We start from the raw sequence: 21934 nt of genomic DNA on the forward strand, positions 1-21934 counted from the left end.
TTTGAAACATATATGAAACATGATGTTATGTTTCATTATCTTTAAAATTGAATAATTAATAAAGTAACAAAAAGGCGTAACCATTTACATTGACTTGAACCTTCTTACAATAAGAATTATAATGGATTTGAATTTGAATGCAAGCTTCTGCAATCTGAACCTCAAGAACTTATGCAAAGTATAGAGGGCGTATGACGACATCATTGTTTTTTGCTGTCACAAGAAACGTGATTCTTTCAAAAATGGCTCAAAACTTACCGGCATGTACCAATATGCACATGTTTGCATTTAATGTCTGACTTTTTAAAATTAATACGTTAATAAGGTAACAATGCTATGTGTATATACATGTATAACGACTTTTGTTTTTAAAAGAATACGAAGAGAGATATAGCGTCCTCAAGGCAGAGAAAGCCAATGAGAAAAGGGACAGCGAGGAAGCAATAGAATCATTTCATTCACCATTAATAAATGAAATCATATACTTGCAGGTTCAGTTCACTTTCACACACCGCGGTCAATCGAATCCAACTTTACTTTTAAATGCGCGTGAAACCGAGTACCGATAGCATAATCTGATCATGGCTTTTTTTTTTTTAATTGGAAAACAAATCAGCGATATTATTGTATTAGAAATTTGTTCAATTATAAATGTTTTACAGCGTCTATATTCACATTATATAATTAAATTATAATTACCCGATCACAGAACCCCCTCCCCCCTCTCTCTCTCTCTCTCTCTCTCTCTCTCTCTCTCTCTCTCTCTCTCTCTCTCTCTCTCTGTAGTAAAATTGAAATGTCAATGGACGACAATAAATTACATACATGAAACATGCTAAAGCCTTGCAAACATGCAACAGGATGTCAAAAGACAAATTATATCTTGTTTGAACATCATATATTTATGCAAGATTTTAGTCAAAATAATGATATTTCTTAATAACGCTGCAAAAGACATGACCGTAGGATGTGTTTTTGTACGGAATGTAGCGACTAGGTCTTACTGACGTCATGAGAAAAGGTTTTACTGATGTCATAAGAAAAGGGGGACTAATTAAAATTCATTTTTTAAGTCAAGTAATTTTGATTGATTCTGCTGCCTCTAACTTGCGTACAAATTCCAAAATGTATGACATTGTTATAATTTAAGTTTATGAATTTGTTCGTATACAAATCTACACGGAAAAAAGTATAGCATTTCTAATGTTTTGATGAGCGGGCATAACAAAATCAATGTTGGACCGCTGGGTGAGATGTTAGACCGATCGATGAGATGTTGGACCGCTTACTTCAGAGAATGGGCGGAGCTTAATCTAATTTTCATTTGTTGGTGTTCAAAAGGACCTGATGTTACATCACATGAAACAGTACAAAATATATTTTGACTTGTTGTCCCAAAAAGTCGTAGACAGGGAACACAGTTTAGTTTCTCTTTGCTAAATTAAATTTCTTCCCTTGTCAGAGCTGAAAATAACAATTCATGATCATGCATTTCAAGTATCATGATGATATCACATTTAATTAGAAAAATGTGACAATATAATAAAAGTATATATGTGTACATCGGTGCACGAAAGCAAGCGTAATTTACGTCTCTTATTTAACGTCATGGTCTCTTTTTCTGCTTCACACTCGTCCGTTAACATCCAATATTTTTTAAAGTGAAAAAAACACTCTTGACTAAGGGACTTATTTGATTTCACTACTGCCCTTTTTTTATTTTAGCAGATTCAAATTTCAGTCGAAATTTAGTCGAAAGATCACCCTTCACTGAAGGCAGCAGAGAATGCACATTGTTTGACGTCGTTCGTGGTCCAGAACGTTCCCAACTGTCTGCGTTTAACAACCAGTAATCTACCTCTTACCTGCGGTAACTATTTTTCGGTATAGAGGGAAAACTATCGCTAAATCTCACACCATTTAATAACAACTTCTCTATTAGAATCTACTTCTGTTGTCCTTTTTCCCGTCTCTGATGTATATAAACCATATCCAAAACAAATTTATTACATCTCCATGCGCCAGTTTCGCGTTTGACGACGTCATTTTCATCACACTTAATTCCAACAACACTTTGAAAATCATGACACCAATTGTCCGTTTCTTACTATTAATATAAAAATTTTGATTCTGGTTTCACTGATTTAAATTTGATTTTAATGTTTTACATAGTTCCATAGAAATAAAAGCAAATCTAATACTAATATGCGTATATTATTCCGAATATTGTTCGTGCGCCGACAGGCAATATCGGCTTTCATGTAAATTGTCCCAATTTTTAAGCGGTTACCTAGCTAACCACTTTATGGCATGGGCTCCAAAAAACCGGAAACTTCCATAAGGCGCTACCTATCGACATCGCTTTATGGCACGTAACCTTATCCTTCTGCAACCAAAACCGGAAATTTCCACAAGGCGCTACCTATCGACAACGGTAACTTCAGCAAAGCGCTTCCTATGATTTGTATACTGTTGGCGTAATACGCCCCCTGGTGAGAGATTGACAATATGCTGTGTATGAAGAGTGGCTATTATAACGATTATATCGAATTCTTATTTAAGTATTTACCAAAGCATTGACAATACTTAGAACAATATTAACTTCAAAGAACTGAGAATTTGGTCCTTATTACATGTACATCGTGTGATCGCGATTTATAGCAACTGTTAGTTTATTTTTGAAAGTTGAACGATACGGTTAATTATACAGCAGGTTGAAATTATTACAGACTGCAAAAACATCAGCAAATCTCTCGATCAAGTTTGATTTTCCTTGCCAAAGTATTAAGAAACACCATTTATTAAGTTAAGTAATACCTGAAAAACGCTGTTATAAAAACACCGAATACATCTGTAAGGTTTACACTTTTTGTAACGTTTTTATGGAAACAATAGGATTACCTCCACAATGAAACGTTTGTTTTCTTCTCTTTTCTTCTCTGTCTAATAAACAGATTATAAAAGCTCTAGATCTGCTTCCAGGGGTAATTTCTCTACCCCGTCTTTGATAATATATTACAAACGATCATAAGGGATCACTTACTTTTAGTTTTGAGAAAAATAATGGGGCACTTAAAGTAGTAAAATTAATTTTGAAAAAAAATGGATAAATATATATTAATCTTAATCGGCATTGTGATCCTCTTCTAAAAATCAACCGACATTATTATTCACAGAAGAATGAGGTATGAAAAATCTTGGCAATTAGCAAAAATTTAAAATATATACTAATGCTTATTTATAAGTTTTGAAAATTTGATCAATTCCTAGGGAATGTATTATTAGCTGTGAAAATACTTTTTAAATTTGAATTGATCCAATTTGTCGATTATTATTTTGAGCGTTTGAGAAGAATTAAATTAAAATACAGGTGTTTAGAGGCACATTGATAGAAAAAAATCAGTGTATATTGTTTAACCGACATATTGAAGAAAATGACACTGATAACTTCTTAAGTTACACTGACTTTTAGTGTACATTTGAATTTTTAAATACTAGTATTGCTTGATTAGACAACTTTCCTTTTCACATGTTGTATTTGAGAACAATATTGCATATAGAGTATATGGCAAATACACATTATATGTCCTTATCTAGACATATTGTGCAAGACTTCTTTTAAATGGTTCTCATATACCATTTACTTTATTCAAACATTCACTTGTTTGAAAAGTCAATAAAGTACATTTCATAAAGCTTGATAATCGTGTTTACTCGCCAGTCTTCCCGTAGAAGTAGTAGTTCATAATATTTCTAAACGGAAGTATCTGTATCAAAATACAGAATGATCAATGATCGATTTAAGAAGAAAAACTGACTCCTGAAAGTTCAAGAGGTGGGATCCGTTGCCTAGAAGAAGTAAGCATCCCTAATTGACCGGTTACACCCGCAGTGAGCCTACACATCTGGAGCTCTCTGATATCAATTCATTTACAAAGTCTCTGCTCAGCCATCCTTTTTTCTCTGACTAGCCAGCTGTAGATCTACACTACTCCAAATCCATTAATCTAAAGAATTTAACTTGTCATTTTTTTAGTTGTTTGCTATAGTAGGCTTTACAATTACCTAATTTCAGATTCAATAGAGCATGAAAGACAATTAAATTTTCAACATCAACATAATTGTTTTCATCCAGAGAACGATTGGATGCCACCAAGAGAGAAGTTTTAAAAATGCACGTCCTGTCTTTCAAACTGAAGAAATCTCATGTTTGAATTTTGAAACATGTATTTCAATCTAATTAAAATTTATTTAAATGTTCCAAATCCGCTACCGCTTCTCAAACATCTAACATCCCATTCGGGGTCACATCAGAGCGACCTTTCGATTATGAATACATGTACTAGTAAACACAAACACTTTGGCTATGTAGATTCAAGCCTCGGTAAACAATTCTCAAATTAATTCCACGGCTACATATCATCATTATTGATACTGTCTTACGTTGAATTAAAGTAATGTTGTAATCAATTTCATGTATAGTCCGCAGTCTGGCATCTGAACGTGAATAATGCAAACGAAAGAGCGCAAACTATACAAGATACCCCACACGTCATACATAAAACAGCTTTTGCAATGCATATTTTGTTTACTACAAAACTCCTCGGGTGTTTTGGTTCGGTGGTGAAAACAAGAATCCCATCTGAACTATAAGCCAAGATTTCGGAGGAACCATTTTCTTTGGCTAATCGAAGATTCACTCTTACATGACCCCAAATAGGATGTTGTTAGATGTTTGAGAAGCAGTAGCGGATTCGAAACATCTGATTTTAATTAGATTGCATCCATCTGTGACATCAGTTTGGAATGTTATTGGTTTTACTATTAAGTAAAGTATTACAAAAACAGAATGTCTGGGTTTTTTTTCTCTGATGGCATTGGACAAAGATATGCATACTTAAATATCATCATTTCATGCACTTTTTTCGGTACATATTAGATGAAAGCATGCTAACCGCTTTTCAGTACTTTCAGTACTTTGATATAAATATGGAAGATATATGCTTAAGAATTCACAATTTAAAAGAACATTGAATATATTAGGTCTTTGCAAAATTTGGTTAAAATTGGTTGCATTTTTAAAAAGTTATAAACATTGTCCTCAACTTTTTGGGACAACCCTCGTCGTAAAAGAAAATAAAATGAAAGGTATAACAAAACATTTATTGACTGTGTTCTCGGGCAAAATACGTTTTGTCGACCCTCGAACCAAACTGTCTGCCTTCGGCCTAAAGGGCCGGCTAAAGCAGACAGTTTAGTTCTTGGATCCAACAAAACGCATGTTGCTATCGAACTCATTCAATAAATGTATAGTATTTCGTATGACCTTTAATAGTAAGAATTGTATTGAAAATAAAAGACGTAATTCAATGAGGTCTTTGGATTATAGATGCCTTAATTTCAAGTTTGTCCTATCGTCATATATTCTATTGAAAGAAGAAATGAGTTAGGAGCAAATTTTAAAAAAGACCGGGAAATGTTGTGCCCAGATGAAGATCATAAAAACAGCAGAAATGTACGTATGGTGGTCGACAAGAAGAATCTTCTTTCCTTTAACTTAATTCTCCTGAAATCACAGACTGTTAAAAATATAAAGGTTGAGGACATATTGGAGCTATTTTTTCCTCTTTCACTGGTAAGTGAAAAAAATAAGGTACATATTCATATATTTGGTCTGATAAAATTTAACTGTATGGAAGTTTAAAAATAACAATAAACGTGTAAAACAGCTTTATCTTGTAATATAAACCTAACATTAAAAGTAAAGATTTGTTGTTTATCTACACTAAAAATAATAGTTCAAATTCTAGACCTATATTTTGATTTCTATTGACAAACTTTTAAATCTGAAATATCTACGAGTAACAGCTTTTCTAAAAGCTTGCCTGACTAATGCCATCAAGATCTATAGAAGCTATACATGTAAGCATGAATTGATAAGTTATAAAAGTTTACATTGGGGGGAAGGGGGGGGGGGTATTTCACTACAGTAAATTATGAAGATGTTGCACAAAACATCCATTTTTAAAGTTGTATGATACTCATCAGAGCAATGGAAAAAGAAAACATTTTATTTACAACGTATATATTATTTGTATCTCTAATAAAAAATGAAATCATGTACATGTCCCGCTGTAGATTCGAACTTGTGACGTAAAGATTCAACACCTCATTCCGCGAGTTCTAAATGGTTTTAGAGGATGAAGTAAATAAGGGGAAAAACTAATGTAACTGATTAATACTGGAAAGCATAGCTATATGAAAAGGTTACACAAATTAGATTCAACAGCATACAGCAGGAAAACAGCTAAAAATATGAAAACTAAAAGAAATTGGGAATCGTAAAGATTATGACTGAATGCAGAGTACGTTTAATAGTTTCTTGGGTATGCCAGAGCATCAACGATTGTTGGAAACGGATAAATAAAGCCCTATATGCTTAAATGACAAACAAACTTGACGGCAATACATGTATATGAATGGCGACAGGTGCGGATTCAGGAAGTTTTTTCCCAGAGATGAGCGGTCCACATGAAAAATATTTGTACGAGCAAAAAAGTAATTAACTTTCTCAATCCTGAAATGTGAGAGGACACTTTCATAAGTCTATACTCTGTTTTTGTAGGAGGAAACCACCCTGGAGGTGGGGGGGGGGGTTATGATCAGATGTATATTTGCCAAGTACATCCTGTTAAGAGGTTTTTGTTCGTTTCGTTTTTATTACTTTAAATGATGTAACTTCTAAGTCACTTCACAATATCACCGATATGTTTTTTTCCAAAGCTCGACCAGGATTCTTACAAAAAGGAACATACTATATATAATTCCTGCAGTTTTCATTTCTATTTAATAGTCCAGGGAAAGGGCGCAAAAACTTACACGTGACATTTTGGCGCGAAATGATTGTATCACCCCTTAACTAGAAGACAAATGGACTAATCCAGTAGTATAAAAACGCAGAAAAAAAGGTCAAACGGACATGTCCGTATAAGAACTCGCATGAAATAAATAGCTGTTAGCAAAAAGCTAAAGGCAATAAATACATCAAAATATTGTATCAGCAGTATGGTTATTTTTTATGCTAAATGTTGTTGATGAAATGTATGCTAACTGTTGTTGCTGAAATCCGATGATAATCAGCATGCACAAAATTTTGCTGGCTAACTGTGACCTCTTAGCTTCGCACCTAGGAAATATTGATCCTTAGTAGTGCCTGACGCCGTGACGTCAGGCAAATAATTAACTCCACAACAATAAGAATGATTGATTGATTGCAAATTGTTTAATGTCCCTCTCTAGATTTTTTACTCATATGGAGACGCCACCACTTGCCAGTGGAGAGAAGCAAATTTGAACTATATGCGGTATATTGCATATATTTGCCCTCACAAAAGTCAAGTTTTGAAAACTTCTGAAATGTGCTAAATTCGATAAATTGTATGAGAAATATTAATTAACAGAAAATAGTATAGTGTCAAAGCAGTGTATTCACAATTTTTGTTTAAATGACGTTACAAACTAGTCCGATTTTATATCCTTTTTCAGAAAGAGGACAAAATGGAAAAAATTTCAACAATTTTATCTTTAAAATTTATAGAGCGCAAGTTTGTTCAGGAACAATATTGACATATTTGATTGATATTATCCTTCTACACATTATATCAAAATATTGATCCTGAACACACATGCGCTCGGTGACTTTTACTCAAAATATCGTCGAAATATGTACCATTTTTCTGTAAAATTCATAAAAACTGAAATTTACGTCATATTTGTGACGTCATTACGTACATATGGCGTCATTACTTATGAAAATATTCAGTGCTTTGAAGTCAGTTTATTCTCCCCTGTTTAAGAACTTAATTAAATATATCTCCATCAAAGTTTCTTTTGGGGGGCAAATATTGGTTATTACCGAATAAAGTTCTTTTGTCCTATACTCGGCACTTAGGGTCATTGAGCAGGAAGATTGAGGGATCGTTTTCCTGCCAGCAATTACTGCGACATGGGACCTCGGTTTATACGGTCTCACCTGAGGGACCGGTCTCCACGTCCCAAAGTGGGATTCGAACGCGCGACATAAGGATCAGCTTTTACTTCGTGACTCTAGAGCAGACGCTCTAACCACTGCTCCACGCGGGTGACCAATAAGAATGAAAATAAATTAAAAACAAAAATTGTGAATAGAGTAGTTTATACCTTTTTGTGCTACATAATTCCGGCCCCTTGTTTTCATCATCGATGTAAACGAAAACAGAATTATGTTTCGTTTATATAAACAGTACTGCAAAATAATTACTGATGAAACTTCACATTTTATATGGAATTTATGAATACATATTATTTCTTGTGAATCAATTTCTACTACAAATCGGACAATAAAGAGTTTTTGAGCCATGGTCAAATATTTCGCCGCTGTGTCTCACAGTTGTTATTTTCCCTCTATGAGTGTTAATAGGTGTCGCTGTGCTACAAATAAGGTCCGTTATTCTTATTTCAACCATTTTCCTTGAATTAATTGATACCAGCTATAGGTAGTATAATATAATACTAATTTGATCAAAATACATATATAATATTCAAGCTTAAAATGTGAAAAGGAATATGATTTGCATTCACTGATATGTAAATTATCAAAACTAGATTATTTCAGAAAAATGGAGTAGAATAAATGGTTGTGGACATGGATGTTAATAAGAGATTGTATTGGATATCTGATTATCACGGTAGTAGATCACCGATGTGATAACTTTTTTGCCGGTTCAAAACTGTTCGTATCGGGTGCGTCGATACATGTAAGCTGACACAGAAGCCTCATGTGCAATGACTAAGGGAAATTGACTGATTAAAAGTATGTTGTTTAACGTCCCTCTTTAGAATAGTCCACTCATATGGAGACGCCAAGGGAGATTAAACACATCGAGAATGAAAAAAGTTCAACTCTCAACTAGATTTAGAGCGTATTTCTTAAGTTTCAAAAAGAGTTCCAAAGACCCGATGCGACATTATCTAAACGAAGCTCTACGTACGTTTTCGTGCATGTCTCAGTTCTTTGGAAAAGATGGATTCTAAAGGCGGTGATCATGGCAGGTTGTAAGAATATCTGTCACGTCAATTGGAGTTTTGTTACTTAGGATGTCTCTCCACTACATGATTGGTAGTTAAGTCGGTTTCGCTTCAATTATTTAAATGTTTGTCCCCATTCGCGTTCACTGTAGAATTGAAATAGGTAATATGTATAAGAAATGGAAAGAAATCAAAGCTTAAATTTATTTAATTTTTAATAATTGTTATCCCCAAGTAACACTTTCACATCTCTTCTTCTGGGATTCCCTTCTGCTTATAGATATCAGAACTTTATCACTGTTTCCGTTGCATCTGTTCGATCCATGCTATGTCTCATCACCCTAGATGTGATTGAGAAAGCTGGTAGGCAAACCACTTACTACTAAAAGTAAATTAGGGTCCAAAATCCATTTTATTTTTATTCTCGTCTAAACGAAGGTCTACATATATTTTTGTGCGTGTCCTACTTATTTGGAATAGATGCAAGATTTCTCATTTAAAGAAGTGATCAGGGCGGGTTGTAAACAGTCAGGCTATTTTTTAAGTAGACTGGCGTTACATGTCAGCCATTGAGAAATTTGGAAGTATAAAAGGCGATTCAATGTGGATTCTTTATTCAAATGGGAGTAATTGAAAATGGCTTAAAATTTTGGAAATATTTGGCATTTGTGATTTATCTTGTGACTGTGATTGAAGTTGGATGATGTGTTGAGAATGTACACCATAAAGCAATGCATTGTCAGAGAATAGTCTGGATTTAGGTAGGGAATTGACTAGAGTTTTATAGGATTCGTAGCTTATGGAGGACGGATATGACCAATTCGGTGAATGTTCACATAAGCTGAACACGAAATTGAGACACATTTCTTCTCCATGTAAGAGATTTTTTGAGTACTACATCTTAATTCTTGACAAAAGATGAGTCACTACCAAGACAGTCACAGAACTAAAGTCTATGTTTCGGTTCAAAGACTATAAGACTTAGTTCAGTTTTGTCCAAGTGTAGTTGAGAAGGTTCACATTCAACTTAAGTAATTCAGGTTTTCCTGTAATACCTTAATATATTTTGATCTAATTTTACATTTTTGGTTGGTTTCATTTCGCTTATTTTGGTTTGTATATTTTTTATCTAACTTATCAAACTATGTATGAAAATTTACAACAGCTGCTCATTAATCATTATGACATCGAAACCATTATGCTAAGTTGAGAAAACATTTTCATTTATCTGTTGGTATATTGGATCTTCTGTCAAGGACAGGGATATTCCATGTTGGCCTTGGTTCTCTCTCTCCATTTCCATGTGTTTTCGTAATATCTTTTGTATGTTGTAAATCAGAACGAATATAAGTATGAAGACAAAAACAGATCCCACTATTATTACAATTCCTGAATGATGTGTACGCTCACCTGAAATGTAAATCAGGACTCGTAATCAAACATATGACATGTATTACAAAATATTATACACATGTAACATTGTACATTTTTCCCTTTTCAGTTCAAAACATCTTATTGATATTTTCTGTTGAAAAAATATTATCATTTATACACAGGATTTGATTTGTAATCAAAAAAAGAAATATCCAGACAACTAAATAAAAAAAAAATGAAAAAGTTGAGCAAAATTGATATTTTTATATTAAAAAAAGTATCAAATGCTGTAAATGAATTATCATGTGCAACATTGCAGTTTTGAATCCATCCGCGACTACTAATTTTTGCGACTTACATACATAGATGAAGCGTTAACTCGCGTCGAAAAATTATTGCGAGGCTCTCGGATATTTCGCACTCAAGCATAAAAGTTGGTTTGATAATAACAGTGACTGTCCAGTCTATCAATTTACAAATAAAGCCCATGTTTTGGAATATGTATGTAAGATTTTTTATGGATTATCTAAGATGCAATCCCCAAGGACTGGAACACCAGAAATAAAGATTTATGTATATTTTAATTTTACGAAAAAGAGATTACTGATTTTTGTATTCACTATAATTATCGATACAATAAATACATTTCATATATTTTTTTATGATTTAACCATCATGAACTTTTTGTAATGTATTTTTTTTTTTTCAATTTGTTTCAGTACACTATAATCTTAGCTGTGATGTGTTCTTATATCATTTCATTATCTTTTATATTAATACCAAATGATATGATATTAAAAATTAATGTAAATTAGCTTTAATTTAGAATATTTAAATCGTAGTTAAAGGAATGTTTTTCTTACGGTGATCAAGTTTTTTCTCATGTCCATTTCCTGGTTGCAAGCATTTTCCTGTTATGAAATCACATGTATTTCTGCATGCTTGTGGACAGAGTGACTGACATCCATTTCCGTAATTTCCTTGAGGACAGGACTCGTTACAATTGAATCCAAAGTATCCAGGAGGACATGATAATACATGTGAAACAATAAATTATAAAATTGATTGCAGTCTCAATATAGTGTTGAACATATTTTATACCCGTATCATTTTGTCTTCAGATAACATGTTAACTAGAATATTTAAAAGGATACAGTGTTAAAAAAGATATTCAAAAGCATTACCTGGTTTGATTTATGACTAAAATTGGGTTGATTAGATATTATTTAAAAGGAAGCAAACACTCCAGTACAAACTAAATTCCGTGTAAAAATAGACTGTGTTTTGTTACATAACTGTTGTGTTCAAAATAAGCTCAATAGCAAGTCAATATAAAATTAGCTGACAATAATTTTGTTTCCTTAAATCAAACCTTCTACTCTCTAAGTCTTAAGAACGGAACAAATAAGAATATAAACCGCAAAATGAAGAAATACAGTCCAAAGAAAACGAAAAGAGTAGATTTTTTAATAAGAAGTATTTTCTTACGTTTACATGAATTTGCCTCCTTGTCTAACGCTTCGCCAGCTATGCATACAACACTATCTCTAAAAAATGTGACTTCAAATCAAACAATATTCAATTGTGTGAAAAGATAATAAACGTCATTAATAAGACAGCTTACTTTTCTCTGCCACATCTAATAATTGTCACAAAGAAGAAAATTAAAACGGTGACCTCAAAGCTTCTTCGAAAGACTTTTTCTTCAATCATGGAGAAAACATGTAACATTTAGATTGTTTCGCATTACTTCCTTGATGATGTTTTATACATGAACCAAATAACATTCGATACTCTTCTGTTTATTCCATATATCCTTATTGACCATATTTTTGGTACACTTAAATCAAAGGAAGCAATTTAGATCAGGTACTTTTATGTTATTGCATAATAATTAAAACATTATGGATAATTTCTTCTGGGAAATATGGGTGAATAGTAAAATTTTCTATCCACATCATCTTTGGTAAAAAAAAAAAAATAAATGTCTTAGCTACATCATTCGTGTCATGAGTTATCTGGTCTTAACCAGAGTTAATATGCCTACCGTGAACCTGCATAAATGTCAACATAATTAGAAACGATTCTTTTCATATAGTATGAAGAAAGGGTAAATGAATAGACAAATTTAAATTAAATTTAATTAAAATTAAATTAAATTTAATAGACAATGAACATTTACTGTTTGTTTATGTTGCAATCAACGTGCCCTAGTTGTTAACATTTCTGTTTTCAACTTCAGTTAACCGCTAGCTTATTTTCACTGCTTACAAAGCATCGTGTATACATGTTCACCTTGTATTTACCGTGCGTTCAGCTTCCATTCATTGTTCAGTTTTCTTCCAGTCTTTGTTACATATAGAACCCCCAGTAAAACTCTGTCACATAGAAGGAAAAACGTGCACACACGATTTTGCAGATTTGGAAGATGAAATAATACTGTAATTTGTAAAACAATATATATAGTCAAAACCAAAAATCTACTCCACCTAGATTTATCCGTGCAAGCATATAACTTTTATGATATTTTTGAATTAAGCTCTTGAGAAATCGGCACCAAAATGGCCAAGGAATCATCTGATGATTTATGAAATCTTCACTTTGTGTGTTTTTACCATGAATCGTTTTGCATATCCTAGGTGTCGTTTTTACCAAATACCATTTTCACTCGAGAGCCTTTGAACCATAATTCTATTCTGGATATTAAGTGAAAAAGCTATAAAATGCATGTTATTTTTTTTTTGTTTTTGGTTGGGGAGGTTGGGGGGTTATTGAAAGTAAACGGATGCCGGCAGATACGTAAGAAACTTAAAAAATGTAGAATTTATTTTTAGTACATTTATATTTTATAGGAACGTTTAAATGTAAAATATATATTCAAAGAGACTCTCTCTCTCTTTCTTTCACACTCTCTCTCTCTCTCTCTCTCTCTCTCTCTCTCTCTCTCTCTCTCTCTCTCTCTCTCTCTCTCTCTCTCTCTCTCTCTCTCTCTCTCTCTCTCTCTGAAAATGATAAATCTATTTTAATATAAAGAGCATTCTATTTTTAATCTTTTTCAAAAATAAAATAGCGATACGGAAAATTACGTTTGCTCTCTCAGATAAACAAAATACAGGGAAATAAAATCACCTGCTGTTTCTTAGTGGAATATAGTGTTTATAATCAATTTTCAATGTGAAATCCTTTAATGGTATTACTCATTTCTAGAACTTCTCTTTTCCTAACATTGTAACTGCGGTCGTTTACCCCAACGAACCCAACTTACATTTATTATAATATCGCAGCATTTCAAGAAACCGTCTTCCATCTCCATTTTGATAAGCAACAAAGCATTTAAGTATGTTGCCCTATGCAACAAAGGCTACATTTACTATGTTTAATATAATTAAAGACGTACAACACACTGGGGGAGATAACTCTTGCGATTTCAATTGAACGTTTGACGTGACGTCAAATTAAACGTCAAAAATAAAGCGTCAAAACGACGAGGAAAACGATCCCGATGTATATCAATCATGAAAGAAAATTGGGATATGGGGCTTGGATGTGATTGTGCGTACCATACTAATCAATAAGTATTTTTTTTAAATTAACCCGATTAAACTCCGTAAAAAGCAAGACATAAAATACCATCCCTTAACAATAAATTGTATTTTTTTTCAAAGCGCAGCATTTTTTTTTATTCTGAAAATTTTATTTTACATTGCCGAAATTCTCATTATGTACAATTGGCTATATAACATTCCGATTAATGATCTTCATTACAATTTGTGCACACAAGAAATAAATACATGTATAACTATTGTTTAAACAACAATAAATAAACAAAAAAACTTTTTACAATGTAAAATCGATGTTGTTCTCAGACCCTTACTGATCAAAGAGGAACAACTCGGAAAATGTAGATGTTTATTTTCCTCCCTTTATTCACGGTTTTCCACAGAATCAGATACATTTACAGCAAGACCTGATAAATCCGAGAATTGAATACTATAGACCTCATATACACAATGTAAGTATAGAATTGAAAAGAATTGTTCACTTGTACTGAAATTATCTGCATTTATGAATAGCCTATTTTGCAGCAAATCGTAACTTTGACTTTCTGTCAACAATGTCGGTTCGCATTTCCTCGAATCAAAACAAAACGTAGCCTATAAGATTTTAAAAAATATCAATGTGCGATTTGATATAAATTGAAATAGATGAAGAGTTTAATGTTTGATATTTTGAAGTTAATGTGGACGAATACGGAATTTTCATTTTAACTTTAGAAGCGACGACATTGAAAGAAATGCGTACAATATCATGAGGGTTGTAATGCAAATGTCGATGTATCCCCATGGCCACATACTGTCTCGTTTGAAATAATGACATGAAAGAAACTACAATTATTCCATATATATCACAGGAGAGTTGAACATACACCATTTTTTAATGAATGAAATTAAAGAAATAAAATTAAAAATCAACATATTCAAGTTCAACAAAACTTGAATTCGTATCCAGGTTTCATGTGATATGGAATGCATAACTCAGACATATATGGACTAAACACTAAAATCTTTCAGTAATTTTTTCCTGATACATATAAAAAGAGTAGTCAATATTTATTCTGCATTCATGAATTTAAAAAAATAATGCATACCTCGGGGATTCTTGACGAAATACCAGAATATTTGCACTGTAAAAGACGTTTCGTCAAACTCTAATTAAATGGTCTGCGACGCAAAAAAGGAAGGGGTGGGGGTGATAGGGGTATTCAAAAATTGCCTAAAAATCTACATTTAAATACGCTTTACATATGAGAACTTTTAAATTTGTAAGTTAATATATTTTTCAAGCAAAAGCAATATTCCAATTTAATTTTTTTAAATGTGTATTTGTAGATTCATATAACAAAGTGATCGACCCCCGTCTGAAAGACGCGCGGGAACGTGATTTATTGAGAAAGGGGGAGAGGGGAATTTTCCGCTATTAAATCAAAACTGGTCGTACAAAAATTATACAAAAAATTATGAAGATTATTTTTACTACCAGCTACCTAAAGAAAGTTTTTTACCAAAATTAAACGACAGTTTTTTTTTCACAAAAAATTTTTGAATTAAAATACGCAATTTTCAAGGCTTAGAAAATTCATAGTTTTTCAGTTTAAGGTCTTTAAAAATTGTTTTGATGATATGTATATCAAAAAGATGACTATGTTTTTGTGTGAAATGGTTAAAGGAATAAGCCAATGAAATTTGACATTTATATCTAACCTGGTTTTTTTTTGAAAATCAAGGTTTAAGTAGTTCATTGATTAAAAATTTTCTCTCCTTGTAAACAACTAAAGGGGGGTAACTTTCGGAAGTTCCTGTCCAAAAACCACTCGAACGATTTTATCCAAAATATGCATACATGCAGTAGATATAGTCATGTACTAAATACTAGTATACGAAAATAACGAAAATTAAACGACAGGAATTTTTGGGAGTAGGTGTGTTGTACATCCTTAAAATTATTTTTGATAACTGATGAAGAATTCCATAAAGAAGAAGATATAGTATAGTTTTTTTGTGCCCTTAAATTTAATGTTCCTAAATATTTATGAAATATGCTTGAACAGTAGTTGAGTAGATGAATATGATAAATCATAAAAAAAATATGGTATGAATAAGGAATGTTCTGGAAACATGACGGTATTGGTTTGGTACATTTCTTTAAGTTTAAAGCAGAAAAGCCTCAAAATGACTAATTCGTGCTTATTTTTCTCTTGAAAATATTGTTTACCACCGTCACCCACTTCAATTTTTCTATATATTACATGTAATATTATGTAAAATAAATTTAATACAATATGCTTTGAAAAAAAATCACATATCTCAAAATGTTTGTTGGCGATGCATGCAAAGTATGTTTTCTGAAAGAAATTTTTAGTTTAAATAATGATGCCTTCTGCAACTTTTTTTTCAGAAAATACGGGAAAATGCACCAGTTAATGAAGTTACAATTAGCATTTAGGAGGTCATATGAGAAAAAAAACAATTTTTGTATTCTTACTGAATTGAATTTTTTTATTTTCATTGAATCAGGAAGAATAAATTTTAAAATCATATATTTTATCAACGTTTTAAAAAATTCAGGGCTTGATTTGTATTGAAACTATAGGTTTGATTTTTTCTCTCTTTCACTTAGCCTCTCCCTTTTCAATGTGCTTCCAACGACAAGGGTTAACATCCATTTCATAAAATATCCCGTACAGTATTCCAGAAAATATAAGCACGTTATTGTGGTCTGAAACCGCCATTTATTTAGTTAAGTGTATACTTCTAAAACTCAATTCATACCCCAAGAAAAAGTACAAAAACGTACATGCTTGCCCTGCATGCTCATTTAAAGTGTTTGTAAAAAGTTCCACACATATTTATGAACTGTTAAGTATGAAGTTAGATCTTATTTCAACTGCAGTTTGTAAAACGGTGCTATATATATATATATATATATATATATATATATATATATATATATATATATATGGGGGCTTGTCTAACTAGTCAAAGGTATATAATTTGAATTATGTGATATTGTGATGCTTTTTTCTGTCCCTGAAACGTTTTTCTTTCCCATTTTTTCGTGCAGCGTGCGTTCACCGTTCGCTCTCCGATAACATTTTTTGCGTTCACCGTGCGCTCGCGTTCACTGATCACAAAACGTTCATCGTTCGCTGTTTGTTTTGTTTACTATGTCCTCACATTGCGTTCAGAGTTCATTTATCGTTCAGTCATTCGAAATTCAAAAGAACGTATCTTTTTGGTGATAAGAATTCACACGTTTTTAAATTTAATAACAAAGATATCGTGTTGAAGAAATATTATTTCATGGCAAAAATTATGTACGATATTTATATTTTTATCAATTATAAATTAACTGAACCTGTTGTTGACTTAGTCCCTACTTGGGAATTACCGTAAACTGTACTAACATTGCATGAAATTCTTATCATCCATACATATTTAAGAGGCAGTCCACTGAAAATCAGGCAATGGGTGGCACATCGCATGTCATGGATTTTTATTATTTTTTGCATATAGACTTATAAAAGCAAGTGTTTACACATTACAATCTCAAAAAAAAATTTTTAGTGCTATTTTTGGTAAGTGCTCAATTTTAAGTGCAAAAAGGTCAACATGGGGGTAAAAAAAATTACTACGTTTTTATTTTGTTTTATATGTACCAGATACGCAAAACATGGATGTATCTATCAAAATTATTTTATACCATAGACTCTTATCTTTAATTTTAGTAATGAATAAGACTCCTATTTATATTTCTTTAGAAAAAAAAATATGTGGTCCAAAATTGAGTTTAGCAGGTAACTTTTTTGATTCATTATCCAATTTTCAGTACGTTATAAAACCCAATATATCTCAATGACAGATTTTTTTTTTCTCATGTTATTATGAATAGAAAGTTCAAACTTTTGAGTCACTCAATAAAATCAGTGGGCACCCGTATATTGAGAGAAATAAAAGGAGTCAAATTTACCTATGTTTTACAATTTTTCACAATTAAACCGATCCCGACCGGAATTATATAAAGAAGGAAATACTAAAATTGTAATGTTAAATTTGGCTCTTTTGTTGTAATATGGCCAAAAAATTACTTCGTTTATTTTTACATGTCTTATGGGTGGCAGTTGTCTTTAGTTTTATAACTTTACACATTTTGCATTATTTTCAATCGGGATCGGTTTTATTTCAATCGGGATCGGTTTTTACCGTAAAACTAGAAATATTCTGAATTTGATTTATCAGAAAAAAATATGCTTGTCTTTTATTTCTGTTCAGTTAGTCAACTGTTTTAAAATTATTTTTTTTATCCATGGATTCAAATGTTTATATAATGTATTTAAAATACTATAATATCATACTATAATGTCTTTTACGTGCATGAAGATTACAATCCTGTATAACATCTGTTCGATTTCTTGATACTCGGTATTAAAAAAATCGAAGTATTTGTACATGCATTATGCAACAACTGAGAGTAAACAGCTTATCTTTATTAATATCTTATTTCCATCTAAAGTTTTTTTAATTCTCTCGTGAATTAAAGAGTTCAATTCTATCATTGGTGAAAATATACTTGCACGTACCTAAATGCAGAAAATATTTTAATGTGCACAGTCTCGGCTTTATCCAAATTTTTTAAACCTGTCATCTTTAAAAACCGTTTCCCCTACAGATCTATTTTCATCTTATAAAATTTAATTTTATATTAATAAGAAAATAAGTTACTAGTATTTCATATGTAGTATCATTATTTAAGAGCCTAAAAATCGCAAGAAAAAAGCCGGGACGGGGGGGGGGGGGCAAGGCGGCATATTAAAAAAAAACTTCCATTAATGAGAAAACATTTAAGAATTGGCCAACATGGTCACATTTTTTAACTTCATATTGAATGTGAGTATGTGATTGTTTCAATCACCAAATTTAACCAAAAAAAAAAAAAAGAAATACCCAAACAAAAACAATACAAAACAAAAAATACGCCCACGAAATCTTCCGTTTTAGTGGCAAATTGAAGTGGGGAGTTCAACAGTAATTTTCCTCAATAAATATTTTTTAAATCTTATTTTTCACTTTTTTAATAAAATATTTTTAATCGTACCGCGGATCGTTTACTTTGGTTTGACTGCATAGATAAATATAATCATGTGTTTTTTTGTTTTTTTTTTTTTTGGTTTTGTGTGTGTGTGTGTGTGTGTATGTGTACAAATATTATGAAATAAACATCTCAACTCCGTTGACTTGAATTAAATGTTGCGTAAATCTAAAATATTCATCTGTCCTTGATAAACAGAAGAAAATAAAATCTCTTCACATCCCAATTTTATAAGAAATATTCAATATAAACAATTAATTAATTGTACGCATAGCCTAGTAAATCAGTTTTAAGAAATTAGTTCTCGGACATGTACAAAATTACCTTTCAAAAGGGACTTCTAGCTGAGACGTCGCCCGTGAAAAAAATACATTTTATATAAAAATATATCGATTATTTTACATGTAGGATAATGCACTCTGAAAAGTAATTGAACAGAAAAAGAGAAATTATTTATTTTTAATCGTTTTATATGGGCTTTTATGCAAAGAATTTGCAAACTTCTTTGGAAAACTTGTAACTATTTAATTGTGACGCAATATTAGTCAGGTATATGACGTCACTGATACATCAATGGAAACGTGGATTCAACCTGAATAATACTGCCAATCTTAATCTAAATATTACGTTTGGAGGCGAAAATGAATTCTATTTTGAAAATAAAGTAGTAAGTTTTTGTTAAATAATTTTATTTTGTGTATATGTTCTAAATATTTCACTGGATTTCAATAGTAAGGTGTTTAGCAGATTTACCGATGCCACGGGAGATAACTCTTACATCGCAAAATTTCATAAAAACGTCTATATATTTTGACAGAAAACTACTATCAAAAGTGTTTTGCCCACCAATTTTATTTTTGAAACTGAAAGACGAAATATTTCTAGATTTAGTTCAGCATGAATTATAGTCCTGTTAAATAAGTATTGGAAATTACAGTTCGTTGTTTCTGACCTAAATTCAATGGTTTATATAGGGGAATTCAAGAACACCAAACAAAAGGATATTTTACTAAATAAGCAATTTTAAAACAAATCTTCGATTACATTATTCCATTTGGACTACATTGATATTGTTTTCAATAAAATTTCAAATATTCGTCACATTCGATGTGCCGCCTATTAATACAACCCTGCCTGATTTTCAGTGGACTGCCTCTTAAAAGCAATGTGTATTCCCAAGGTGCATCAAATGGTACAACAAGATTTGTTACATCCCTACTAAACAGTTCCTATATAATTCCTTACTTTAAAAAGTCCAACAATTCGGCTGTTTTTCCCACCTACCGATCCAAGGAACTGTTAGAATTGACTGTTAAAAAAGACAGTTGACCGCTGACGTCATATGGCGCTAAATTGAGTTATCTTTTCCTCATTCGGCAAACCTTGCTTGATTTGCATGAGTTAAAGATACTTAGCTGAGGAGTGCCGAGTAATTTAGCTATGACGTCACAGACGATACGATGAAGCAGTTCCAGGACTTACGAACTCAGGCTACCTGTCGGTAAGAAATGGCCGACGTTCGTTTCACTGCGGCAAACGAGGAAGAAATCTGGTCGATACTCGAAACTAGGGACAATAAGAATGCAAAAAATGTTGTGAAAACGGCTGAAAATATTCTCAGCGAATATGAAGTGTATCTACCGCTTCTGCGTAATAAATTGTGTGAAAAATTGGTAAGCATATTGACTTTGGGGAATTCTATTGTGCCGATTGGAAGAAGGATGGGAGCATGTTTGCAAGGAAAACTATGATTTATATCCGCTATGCTTTACAGAAATCATTTTATACGTTCCATGGCATTGATATAATAAATGATCCTCTATTGATGACGGCAAATGACGACTGTTGATAAATACACATAAACATGATAAAGTCTCTCTCTCCCAAAACAATTTCACTTTTGTTGAATATATGAATTTGATTTGGTAGGAGTATAACAAAACAGTTGTTCACAGGGGTCTCGGGAAACAGTCGACCTGTTGGACCGGAGTGCAAGCTGTTGCCCGCGACTTACGGCCTTGCAACAGCTTGCACTCCGGTCCAACAGATCGACTGTTCCCCTCAACCCAAGTCAACAACTGTATACTGTTGACTAACTCGTCATCATCAATTTTCGACGGGTTTTGGCTTTTCATCTTTTTTCCTACGTAATGTTATACATTTTGCGGATGAGTAACTCTGATTACTGCTTGTGGTGCATAGTAACTAACAATCTCATCATACTAATTTTCGTTATTTTCGGTTATGTGGTCAAAAAAATTTCGAATATATTGTTACCCTGCGTTTCTTCCTTTCTATATATATATGTGGCAATTCATATTTATTTTGGTTTTTTGTGATATTAAATATATTTAAAACTGACATATAATTTTGAAGAAATTCTTCCTTAGAAAGGGAACTATGGGTAGAAGTTGAATTACCACTACTAGAATTAAATCCAAGTTCTTCTGACATACATTTAATTTTATATGATGAATCTTACAAACAAAAACAATTATGTTACCTAGCTGCTTTGTCGGCAGGGACCAGAACGTACTGATCATGTAATCTATCTAACTTTATGAATAGGACGTTAATGGTTAACAAAGAAAGACGTTTAACGTAAGGGCTTAAAAGTTTTAATCGTTAGCTTCCATTGCATGCATTTATGTCCCCTGTCACGTGCATACGCGGTTAATAAGTCTCAATTGATTCGATACGCAAGAGCATGATCTACATATAAACAATTTCTAAAGTTAGATAATGTTCTGACAAAAAGGTTGTTGAAAAATGAATATAAACAGTTTTGTCCAAAGTCATCATTTAGGAAGTTCTATGGACGATACATTGAAATTGTTAGCAAATACAA

Source organism: Saccostrea cucullata, unplaced genomic scaffold (genome assembly GCF_032062105.1).
Source record: "Saccostrea cucullata isolate Sc308-1 unplaced genomic scaffold, CSIRO_AGI_Scuc_v1 ctg1278, whole genome shotgun sequence".
NCBI lineage: Eukaryota > Metazoa > Mollusca > Bivalvia > Ostreida > Ostreidae > Saccostrea > Saccostrea cuccullata.